The following is a 12,742-nucleotide window of genomic DNA, read 5'->3' as shown; positions in this document are numbered from 1 at the left end:
CAACAACTAGGAATTATAAACTCTAATCCCTATAACTCAATAACTAGGAATTATAAACTCTAATTCCTAACTACACACACCTCCCAAGGTATGTGTTCCCAAATTCTCTGAGTTTTCCCAAACTTGAAGATTAGCTCCTAATTCAGTTTATAACACACTGAAACTAATATTACATGAATAGCTCAAACACAATGAACAACTCTAAAAATCAACGCTAAAACTCTTAGCTGGATTCTGTACTGAGGACCAGGTTCTTCAACGTGTTTCTTCAGTGATTGAGTAGCACTTCGTGAAGTCAATCTGTCGATTGAGCTTTGCTGCTTTTTTAAGTGCGTGAATTATTCTGGCTGCTGCATCTTCTATTTAAGCACAACTCTCCAAAGAGTCATTCTTTATTTCAAACTCCTACTTTAATTAGAACTCTCATTGCATAGAGTTCTACTTCAAGTGAGACTCCTTCTTCAATTCCAACTCTTGTCTCCTTAGTGTTGTAGTAAAACTCCAACTCTTTTGAATTCTTCAATTTTCAGAATCTTTCTCCTTCCACACATTGGACTCTTAAGGATATGCTTAGAAGTGAAACTCCTTATTCACATAGGACTCCTTTTTCAACTCAACTTGTTTTCCCTTATCATCAAGTGTTTGAATCAAATTCAACTTATTTCATTCATATTGTCATTCATCAAAACTTCAAGGTTCCAACAAATTTTCCCTTTTTTATGATGACAAACCTTTTGTCTTTGTGCATCAAACATCTTCACCTGTAGGCACTAAAGTTTAAAACACTAGAATGAAACAAGTTAGTCAATGGGTTATAAACATTGAATAACCCTCTTCATCTTCCCCTTTTGGCATCATCGAAAACCATTTCAATGCAATAATATACTAGTCAAAGTGATTTGTTATGCTATTCATGGCCACTAGAGCAATTACCAAAACAATCAGACAAAGACTTTAGCCAACATAGTAATGTATTAAAGAGATAAAAATATGAGTCAATTTAGCAAAGATAACTATTCCATTTAACTGTCAGAGCATGTTCCTCATTAAACCTAAGCTAGTACTGAATAAAGCAAAATAATTGAGCATTAAAAAAATACGGTATAAAAGTGGGACATGACTAAGGATACAAATAGTGAGGAGCTGATGAGGAAGGTGGAACAGGTGATATCAACTATGTCAATTGATGAATGACTTCAACATTTTCATCCCTCTATCAATCAAGGTCAAGCTTCAAAGCCATGAATGCAGTTTCTAGTTCAGATTTTTTTTTCTCAAATGAGTCTTAGCCCTCCTTATTGAAATGGGTAGAGCAACATGATTCATCTGTTCAAGAACATCTTTTTTTTTATATAAGTCAAACCTGATTTAGGACTGAGAAGCCCAAAAAAATTACCAATTAGGAACTAAAAGGGAAAGCATGGCCCTTTTCATTCTTTAAAAACATATGCTGCATGTGATTGATGATCAAACTTTGCAAATCCATTGTACACAACTGATATTTTGGTTGAGAAAGAAGAAGAAATTTCTGGTATAGGATTAACACACTTGTGCACATCCATTTGGAGAGAATCAAAGAAAGTTTGGTCAACAATTCATTAGCTTTATTAGACAATGAGAGGATGAAGTTTGTGGAATTGAACAGGTGTACTCAACTGTTTCAACTTAGACAGCCTATGCTTATGTCAGTGTAGAATATACCTGATAAGAAGAACTTTGTGGTCACAATTGCTTGCTTGTACCTATTTTTCGGCACAATCTAATACAAAATTAGGTTTAAAAAGTCAAAAATCTAAAATTGGGACACACAACTAAATGTACAGACTGAATAGAATAACTTTTTAGCTAATAAGATTAAAAAGAAAAATGATTATTCTAGTCAATCATTGAGGGGACTTCATGCAATTTTAATCATCCCCAAGTCTAACCTATTCCTTTCAAAATGTTCTCTACGTGATGCCTTTGGTGCTTTTCAATCAATTAAGTAACCCACATAGTCAACATTTTTATAGCCCCCAAGAGTGAAATTACTTTCATTTGAATACCATAGTCTCAAGCCATTGATTCCCATGAGATATCTTAAGATTCTTGTGAAAACACCAATTCTTATGAATTACCAACAAAATTATCATCAGCTTGTGTTGGTGTTACTGATGCATCAATTTCTTGATTTGTTGTTCCCCCTGTCAATATGCCCTCAGTCTATACAATAGTTGAACCAGATGGTACAACATGTTCCCCCTGTCAATATGTCCTCAGTTTGTACAACAGTTGAACCAAGTGGTACAACATGTTCCTGTGCATACACATCAGTTTCACAGTCATCCTTTTTTTTCATTTTTTTAAACCTCCCTTGCTTCCCCCTTACACGAGCACTACAAATCTGGTCATCTTTTAAATGATCCATTCCCTCTTTAAATGTGGTGAGTGAAAGAAACTTTATTTTTTTCTAGTCTTATGCCTTGAGAAAGCCTTATTCATGTATAAATTTTGCTTGCCTCCTTTCACTCTTACCTGCAAAACAAATTAGGGGTTAAATTTAGGCACCCAGACAAGCTTGGATCCTTTCTTATGAGTAAATGGATGAATCAAATTTCTTCTAGCCCATGGAGGCAATAGGTTACGTGACCTGTTTCTATGATCAGGTTTACTTATCCTTTTCTTGGTCTGAGATAATTTATTTGCCAGATTTAGACTGCTAGATCTGCTTTTGGCAGCAACTGAACATTCAATGATTGGATGTCCAAGGTTACCACAAATATAACATAAATCTTTAGGAACATCAAAATTTTTGTGGAATCCTAATCCTTCCTTTTTATTGTAATTTCTTTCCCCCAATTTGTGAACAATTCTTGAGGAGTTTGTCCACCTATTTGTCCTTTCAAGATCAAGTTTTAGTTTAGAAACTTCTTGACTTAACTTATTCATATTTTTAGTTAGATCATGACATTCTTGTTTGTATCTAACTAGCTCAAGTTCAGCATTTTCTTGATCTTTACTTATGGCCTTTTTTCCCTTTTCAGAGAGTGTTAATTTTAGGACTTCAAACTTAAGATCATTGTTTGAAGAATCAAGTTGCTCAACCTATTTCTTGAGAGTGCAATTTTCCTGTTCGACAATGTTCTTGCAAGCTTCTAAATCAATTAAATCAAATTTGATGCTTGCAAGACTATTGAACAGCTCATCCCTATCAGAAGTTGATTCTTGAAAGTTATGAATTAGTGCACTCATCAAAGAAATGAGTTTTGTTTTAGAAAACAAATGCAACTTTTCTTTAAGTTCAAGTATACTTACCTCAGAAGTATCATCTTCTTCCTCCAATTCTGAATCTCCAAGAGCCATAAGTGCTGCTTCATCAACTTCATCATCATCTGAGTCAAATCCCCAAGCTTCTACCATTGCATATTCTTTTCTTTTTTTGATTTTTTCTTTCAATTCTTTTTCAGCCCTTTCCTTTCTCCATTCTATTTCCCAGACAGGACAATCTTTGATATGATGATCAGTCTTACCACACTTGTAGCATCCATTTAGATTGTTATTTGACCATTTCTTACTATCTGTTCCCTTCTTCTTTTTGAAGAATTTGCTGAAGTTCTTAGCTATAAAGGCAACTTATTTTTTATCAAGTTTAATTTCTCCATCACTGTAAGATGCCTTCAGAGCTAAGGTATCCTCTGGGGCTTCTAGCACTTTAGTTCCATCAATTTCCATTTCATAAGTTCTTAAATTCCCCACTAATTCATCTAGGGTCATGCCTGCAAGATCCTTATTTGCTTTCCTGATTGCAGTCACCTTAATATTTCACTTTGATTTTGGTAATACCCTCAGTACCTTCTCGACTTGTTCTTCTTCAGATATAGCTTTTCCAAAGGAGGTTAGCTCATTTGTTAAGGCAGTAAGTCTTGTCATCATCTCATCCAAGATTTCATTCTCCTTCATCTTAAATGCCTCATACTCAGTGAAGAGAAGAGAAATTCTAAATTTTCTTACTTGAGATGTGCCTTCATGAGCATTTACTAGAGCATCCTAAATTTGCTTAGCAGTGGTGCATGTTGATACCCGGTTGTATTCAGCAGATCCTAATCCACAGACCAAAATGTTTTTGGCCTTAGAATTTTTCTTTAATGCCAATAAGTCATGAGGAGTGAATTCACTTCTTACTTTCTTGACCTGTTTCCCATCTTCTAACTTTATTGGAATAGTAGGACCATCAGTGATCCTATCCCATAACTCGTAGTCTTCCCCTTGAATGAATGTTTTCATCTTGACTTTCCACCAAATGAAGCGAGGATCATCAAAGAGTGGAGGTCTAATAGTGGATTGACCTTCATTGTGACTAGTAGGTGGTGCGGAATTCATTATATTAATCTTTGTCTTAGGTGTAATCCCTTTTTAAGACAACTTCGCTTTGATACCACTTGTTAAGAATTCGTGCCCTACTGATTTTCTTATTTTCGCCTAACTTTTGCTTATCGATGGAATGTGTTGCCTGACGTGTTCCACTGACGTGTTTCAAGGAAGCAGTAAACAGAAAGTAAAGAACACAATGATTTTTGTGTGGAAAACACCCGGCCCAAAAGGTGTAAAAAATACGACCTGCACCTCTACAGGATTTAACCCCAACTTCACTAAAAAACTTTGAGCCTCAACAACGACTGATTACAAAACTCTTGTAACCAATAAATAGGAATTATAAACTTTAATTCCTATAACTCAACAACTAGGAATTATAAACTCTAATCCCTATAACTCAATAACTAGGAATTATAAACTCTAATTCCTAACTACACACACACCTCCCAAGGTATGTGTTCCCAAAGTCTCTGAGTTTTTCCAAACTCGAAGATTAGCTCCTAATTAAGTTTATAACATACTGAAACTAATATTACATGAATAGCTCAAACACAATGAACAACTCTAAAAATCAACGCTAAAACTCTTAGCTGGATTCTGTACTGAGGACCAGGTTCTTCAACGTGTTTCTTCAGTGATTGAGTAGCAATTCGTGAAGTCAATCTGTCGATTGAGTTTTTCTGCTTTTTTAAGTGCGTGAATTATTCTGGCTGCTGCATCTTCTATTTAAGCACAACTCTCCAAAGAGTCATTCTTTATTTCAAACTCCTATTTTAATTAGAACTCTCATTGTATAGAGTTCTACTTCAAGTGAGACTCCTTCTTCAATTCCAACTCTTGTCTCCTTAGTGTTGTAGTAAAACTCCAACTCTTTTGAATTCTTCAATTTTCAGAATCTTTCTCCTTCCACACATTGGACTCTTAAGGATATGCTTAGAAGTGAAACTCCTTCTTCACATAGGACTCCTTTTTCAACTCAACTTGCTTTCCCTTATCATCAAGTGTTTGAATCAAATTCAACTTATTTCATTCATATTGTCATTCATCAAAACTTCAAGGTTTCAACACCAACATCTCTCATGTGTTTTGTTCGATGTAAAACTCTTTCTCATAAGTTGAAGCAATACACGTCAGTTCAATAACTTTTTATATGGACATAAAACCTTCAAATCATAAATTTGTTTCTGCGTTTACTATCTACTTCTCCAAATTACCTTGGGTGTAGACGTTGTAGAGGCAGTGGTGATTCTATAAGGGAAAATAGAGTCCGCGAACCCATGATCTTTTTGTAAGATACTAATAATATTATATTTTGACACTTACGCTATAAGAAAGTTAACTTTATTAAGTAATTTCTATAGATATGTGAATGTTAAGTGTTGAAAAGGTCTCGTAAACAATTTAATTTCTAGTCTTGCATGGAAATTAGTGGATATACTGTCACTTTTTTTGTTACTAATCATAATATTTTTATCATATAAGAAAGATAGATGTTCTTATCATGATCTAGTGCCATTTAATTACAAGTTGTAGCTCCTTTTACACCAAAAAAGAATTATTTGAAGTTACAACTTGTTCCATTTTCCTACATTTTCATTGTGATGTTTCTGTCCCAACCCAACCCACTCTGTGATTTGGACATTGATATTTCACACCTTTGGTTGGAAACAAGCTCATTTGACATAATCTATGTTAAAATTAGTTATTTTAAAATTGTTATTTCATCTTTAATGTGGGATAAAAATAAATTATAATTCAGGGATAAGTTATCCTAGGATATTATTTCAACCAAATATGGAATAAACACATTCTAAAATTAATTTTGAGATTAGTTATTCCTTATCTCTCGTGCCAAACGACCTAGAGTTATTAAAAAAAAAAAAAAATCCTAGTCCCACTTTTATTTTAGGTGTCATTTGTTAATTTGAAGATTTACAATTAAAATTTTTGAAAACTCCCTTTATTGGAGTTGTTTTATGACATACTTTTTGTGCAGACTGTTGTGTCATTTTAGTGATTTTTAGGTCCTCGTGAAGCTGAAATATTACCGTTTCTATAAAGGGACGAAACTAGGTGGTGCAAGGGGATTTAATCAAAAATTACACAATTTATATAAGATCAATTTATTTATAGAAAAATAAATAAGTTTTAAATCCCCTTATCAAAAGTTCTGGTTGCGGCCAGATTTCTACATTATGATCACTATTTGACCAACTTCACCTAAGTTCCAATATCTACTCTGAAAAAAAAAAATTCTAAATTCCTCTTCACAATATCTTTAAGCAATTATTTGAAATTTATCAAATTGTGCCACTTGTAGATGACAAGAACTCCTATATTAGGAGTGGGAAATCATGATGATGGGGCATGGACCAAATGGATAGAGATATATGGTGTGTTTGGTACGATGGAAAATATTTTTCATGGAAAATATTTTCCTCGAAAAAGTTTTCTTGGAAAATAAGTTGATTTTCTACTTATTTTCTCATGTTTGATTGGTAAGTGGAAAATATTTTTTGAAAAATATTTTCTGGTGTTTGGTTGGTTAGTGGAAAATATTTTTTATATTTTCTAGTGTTTGATTGTTGAGTGAAAAAATATTTTTTAGAAAATACTACTAACTGTTAACTAGTATATCAGTGCCTCTAGCAACTCAACAATTTATAAGAACTAATTTAAGCATAACAAATAATATCAATATCGAATACTAAAATATTACAATAACTAAATTTAATCAACTACTAATTAGCAAATATAGGAGACATTTTTCAACATTTTGTTAGGACAATCTCAAGATGCTACAATCAGTAGAAACACAGCGGAACGACAAGCTTATTCAATCTTGTGAAAGAAGCTACATCGATGACAAAATGAAATATGCAATTAGCAAAAGTAACATAAGTAAGTCTTCCTCTATGCATATGGAAATTACAATACATTCAACGAATATTGTAAAAGGAAAAAATTTGGGCTTCACTATTTTTTATTTCAAGCAGTGAAAATGAAGCAAAACACAGTGAAAAATATTTTCGAGTAATGTGAATTTTTTGAAAAATGTGAATATGAGTGTTGTTGGGGTGGGGAAGAGGGGCGGGGAGGGAACATAAGTCGCATTTATCATTTTTCGAAAAATAACTTTCCTTGACCCATGAGGAAAGTCATTTTCCCTCGAATGAAGAAAAATGAATTGTTATGGAAAATATTTTCCCAACATTTAACTACAACCAAACAATGAAAAATAAAAAAATATTTTCCAGAAAACATTTTCCATCATACCAAACACACATATATTTTTTTTGGGGGGGGGGGGGGAAGAATTGACAAATAGTTATTTTCTGTCTCGTAACTAAGAAATTATTATTATCTGGAATTTCAAATTTTGATATTTGTAGTTAACATATTTCTTTGATAATATGTCGTTAGATATACATGATTACTGCTAAAAAATTGTCCATCGCTAATATTTTTTTCTTTTGATGTCCTTTCGTAGTTAAATTCTTAATAATTGCATTTTCTTAATATTCATTTCATTGTGTCTCGGTGCTCTTTTTCAGAATTAAAAAAGAATTTACTAATAGTACCAATGATATGTGTTATATGATCTAGTGCAAATCATAACATACATTAAATTATCAATTATCAAGTAGTTTCAGAAGAGAAAATGATCAAAAAATTTCAACCTTTAACCCAAATTTCAACTACACACTTATACTTTGCGGGGGTCCTATAACCCTCTTGGACTATTTAAAAATGATATTATCACCTCCCTAAATACTTACGTGGCATAGCGAGTGTATCTCACTCTCCTTGAGAGAGTGAGCACCGAAAATAAAAATAAAAATTTTATTTTCACAGTTCTTTTATATATATATATGTATTTTTTATTTTTTTCTTTATTTGCTTTATTCCTTATCCTCTCCTTCTCTCCATTTTCATATTCTTTCACCATCTTCATCTTCCTCTTTCACATCTCCATCTTCATTTTTTTTATCTCTATTTTCATTTATACTGCAAATTCAATACTTTTCTCACCATTAATTTTTTAAATATCATTTTTAGACCCACTAATTTTTTCTTTTCGTGAAGAAGGATAAATAATACCAAGTGTTTCCGTCGGAATGGCTTCACAACCGCAAATAAATCTTTTTCGGTCACCGAATCAGTTTCAAAATAAACATACCAGCGATATTCACCAACCCCATAACAATTACACACATATTCATCTCACAATTCTCTGAAATTTGAAAAGATTAAAGTTGTCATTGAAGTAATTTTTGATAAAAAGTGAAAATTAGTTCAAAAATTTATGTCTCATGAGGATTTTGGATCGAGTGAAACGATTTCAAACCATGAAATCAATATTATATCTCAAAATCAATATTCATATTTAAGCTTTTTTTGCACTGTTTCAACATTAAGATTGATTTTTGAGTTACGAGTTTCTTGATTTTGTCTGTTTTAGTGTCAAGATTGAATTTTGAGTTGTGGGGTTTGTTGAAATTGTTTGTTTTAGCATCAAGGATAAATTTTGAGTTGTGGCATCTTTTGGATTTATCAACAATGATGAGACAAATGTTGGAGAATTATCGAAGAAAATGGGAGAAGGTGATTTTGTGAGGGATAGTTAGTTGTTTGGGTGAAATTTTATTGAGGGTTAATTGAAGGTAGATGAAGTCATCATCTTCTTCTGAATCTTCATGTAAGAATGAATTGAAGTACATGCCGCAAATGCCCTTTTAGATTTTTATGCTAAATGTGAGAATATGATAGAGGCAAATAATTTTTTGATGAGTTGGATGATGATAATGTAGTGTCTTGGACATCTTTTATTGTAGGTTTGGCTGGCAATGGTTTTGATTCTATGGATTGAAGATAAAAATTAAAAATGGTTTTGATTCCATGGATTGAAGTAGGATAAAAATTAAAAAATAATAAAAATGATTAAACAATAAGAAAAAAATAGGATAAAAATATATTATGTGGCATAAGCTGATAGGCATGTCCAGCTCACTCACTTGTACAGATCTGAGGATGAGTTTTTAAACGGGCATATATTCCATTTTTAAATAGTTCAGGGGGTTCATAAGACCCCCGCAAAGTACAAGTGTGTAATTAAAATTTGGGGCATAGGTTGAGGGGGCTTTTGGCCATTTTCTTAGTTATAGAATAAAATGAAAGATTATTTTATTCTATGTTTGGTTGGAGGTATTTGTTGGACAATAAAATTACAAGGTCGAAAAATAAATAATTCGAGACAAGAAAATATTGCAACAATCGATTTTATTGATTTCAATAAGTGAGTGCTACAATCTCTATGAATCCTCTGGTTCGCCTTTTCGAATATAAATTCAAGGGCTTGAAGCTTAACCTTGAATTTGAACTTGATTTGTTGGACTTGAGGGACTTGATCTTGACTTGTACTTGAATTCAAGGGCTTTTGAGCTTCTTCTTGAATATTGCGGTCTTGATCTTGAATCTTGATGAACTTGATTTGAATGCCTGAGCTTTTTAGAGAAATTATGGTGTTGGATCCACGAGCTTTCTCTTGCTACTTGTTAGAATTCTGGAGGGGTCTCTCTTCTGAATTATGAGACCCCTATTTATAATTGTAGGAAAGGAAGAGTCATGATGAATATGGACTTCCTTTGACCAATCAGATTTAAGTGATGTGGCGCCTTTTATGGGCTTTTATTTCATGGGCCTGCTGCATCAGTTTAACATGTGGCACGGTCCTATTGGCTGCTTCACTTGACTTGGCATGCCACGTCATTTGACACGTGACGCTTATTTGGGCCTCTAGAATATGACAATATTCTTGGGCTTAGCAAAATGGGCTCATTATTTATAGCCCAAATTAATGGGCTAGCCCAATAAAAATTGGACTTTAATTAAACTCATATATGTTTGGACTTAAATAATTAATCTAATTATATTAATCCACAATTCTTATTTAGGACTAATGTATTTTGAATTTAATATAATCCGAATTTTTTACGGATTTAAATTTAATAAAATTACATCGCCTAAAAATGCCCCCTATTTCAAGACTTGTCGAGACATTTAATATTTTGGAGACTAGCCTTGAAGTATGATTATTTAAACACAACGATCCTCATACCTATGAATATCACATTCAAAAATTTAAAGCCGAACCATATTGATATTGCCTCTCAAAACTCTCTCATTATTTCCATGAATCTCTACACTTAAGACCCATTGGTGAAGCATGATATTCAATTTCAAACAGATTTTGGAAGACTTTTTTGTCGCCTTACTTAATCAGGAATAAAAATCTTCCGATTTGAACTTAGATTGGAGAAGAAAACAACCTCCAATTTAACTTTATATGGGAGAAGGAAACAACTTCCAATTTGGCTTTGTATGGGAGAAGGAAACAACCTCCGATTTGAATTTGTATGGAAGAAGGAAATTAACCTCCAATTTAAATTTGTATGGGAGAAGGAAATTACCACCAATTTGAATTTGTATGGAAAAAGAAAACAATCTTCAATTTGAATTTAGAGATGGAAATTATTTCAATCTAAATTTATATTAGAGAAGGAAACAATCTCCAATTTGAATTTGGAGATGGAAATTATTCCAATCTGAATTTATATTGGAGAAGGAAACATCCATCCTACAACTCTATAAAAGGAGTTAGTTTCTCCACTTTTTCAATATCAATTTTGGAGTTTTCAAACCATCAACAATATTGAGGTAATTTCTTTTCCTCCTACTTTTCTCTTATTTTCGTCACTTTTTTCTCAACACAGCATGTTAGTGGTAGAAATTCATATCTAATTGTAGGAATATCGAAATCATGAACCGTTTGATATTATAGAAACTAGACTTTGATATATAATATATCCAAAATGCAGTTTCAAATTCCTTCAATATAATTCTCGATAATTTTTTTAAGTTAGCCCTGAATTTTATCATGCTGAAAATTTTAGATTTGCGCGTCTTTACTAAGCCCTTCATATCTTGAAGTAGGAAGGATGAAATCACAAACCGCTTGATTCTTGTGAAATTATACACAAAGATATATAACATATCCAAAATTCATAATTTAATATAATTGAGATATTTTCAGGTGTTATCCCGAAATCAACATTGAGTTTTGATGCATCAACAATTTCAGATTTACGCGACATCACCAAAAAATTTATATCTCAATGTGAGAGTATTGAAATTATGATCCGCTTGATCCTATAGATGCCGGAAACATGCATGTATAACATATCAAAAATGTGGATTTTAAAACCTTTTTTATTATTCTAGATGATTTTTTTGAAATCCATCTTGACAGAGGATTCCAGATTTGCATTGCCTCACCAAATAATTTATTTCTTGATATGGGACCATCACCACCAAAGGGCATTTTTATTTCCTCAAACCAGATTTTGAGGGCTTTATTCTAATCAAGGCATCTTGTCTCAATCCAAGTTGGTGATATACAACTTTTAAGATCACAATGCTTTGATAGGTAACGTCCTTTCTATTTGTGTTTTTGCTTTCTTTCTTGTTTCTTCTCTTTTTTTTTTTAAGAATTGAAACAGATAGTAATATGCAACAATCGGCTTAGGGTGCAAGAGTTTAACTTCGCCTCCATCACCTTAAGTCCGACCAATTTTACTTGAAGACAGTGGACATCGGCTTAAGGTGTGAGAGTTTAACTTTTCCTCCGTCACTTTAAGTCCGACCAGTTTTACTTGAAGACGATGGACATTGGCTTAAGGTGCGAGAGTTTAACTTTGCCTCCGTTACCTTAAGTTCGAACAATTTTACTTGAAGATGGTGGACATCGGCTTAAGGTGCGAGAGTTCAACTTCGCCTCCGTCACCTTAAGTCCGATCAATTTTACTTAAAGACAATGGACATTGGATTAAGGTGCGAGAGTTTTAACTTCGCCTCCGTCACCTTAAGTCCGACCAATTTTACTTGAAGACGGTAGACATCGGCTTAAGGTGTGAGAGTTTAACTTCGCCTCTGTCACCTTAAGTCTGACCAATTTTACTTGAAGATGGTGGACATCGGCTTAAGGTACGAGAGTTTAACTTCGACTCCGTCACCTTAAGTCCGACCAATTTTACTTGAAGATGGTGCAGTGATTTTATTTAAGTATAGGCCCTTTTCAATGTTCAGCTTAAGGTGCAAAGGGACAAATCTTGTCCACCTTAAGGCATGAAAATTGCGATATCCTTTTAAGGATAAATCTGTGAGAGGCCAGCTTAAGGTGCAAAGGGACAAATTTTGTCCACCTTAAGATATGAAAATTTTGAGATCCTTTTAAGGATAAACCTATTAGAGGCCAGCTTAAAGTGCAAAGGGATAAATTTTGTCCACCTTAAGGCATGAAAATTTTGATATCCTTTAAGGATAAACCCGT

This window comes from Capsicum annuum, chromosome 12, assembly GCF_002878395.1.
Source record: "Capsicum annuum cultivar UCD-10X-F1 chromosome 12, UCD10Xv1.1, whole genome shotgun sequence".
Lineage (NCBI taxonomy): Eukaryota > Viridiplantae > Streptophyta > Magnoliopsida > Solanales > Solanaceae > Capsicum > Capsicum annuum.
The sequence above is the reverse complement of the archived record's forward strand: the minus strand, read 5'-3'. Positions refer to the sequence as shown.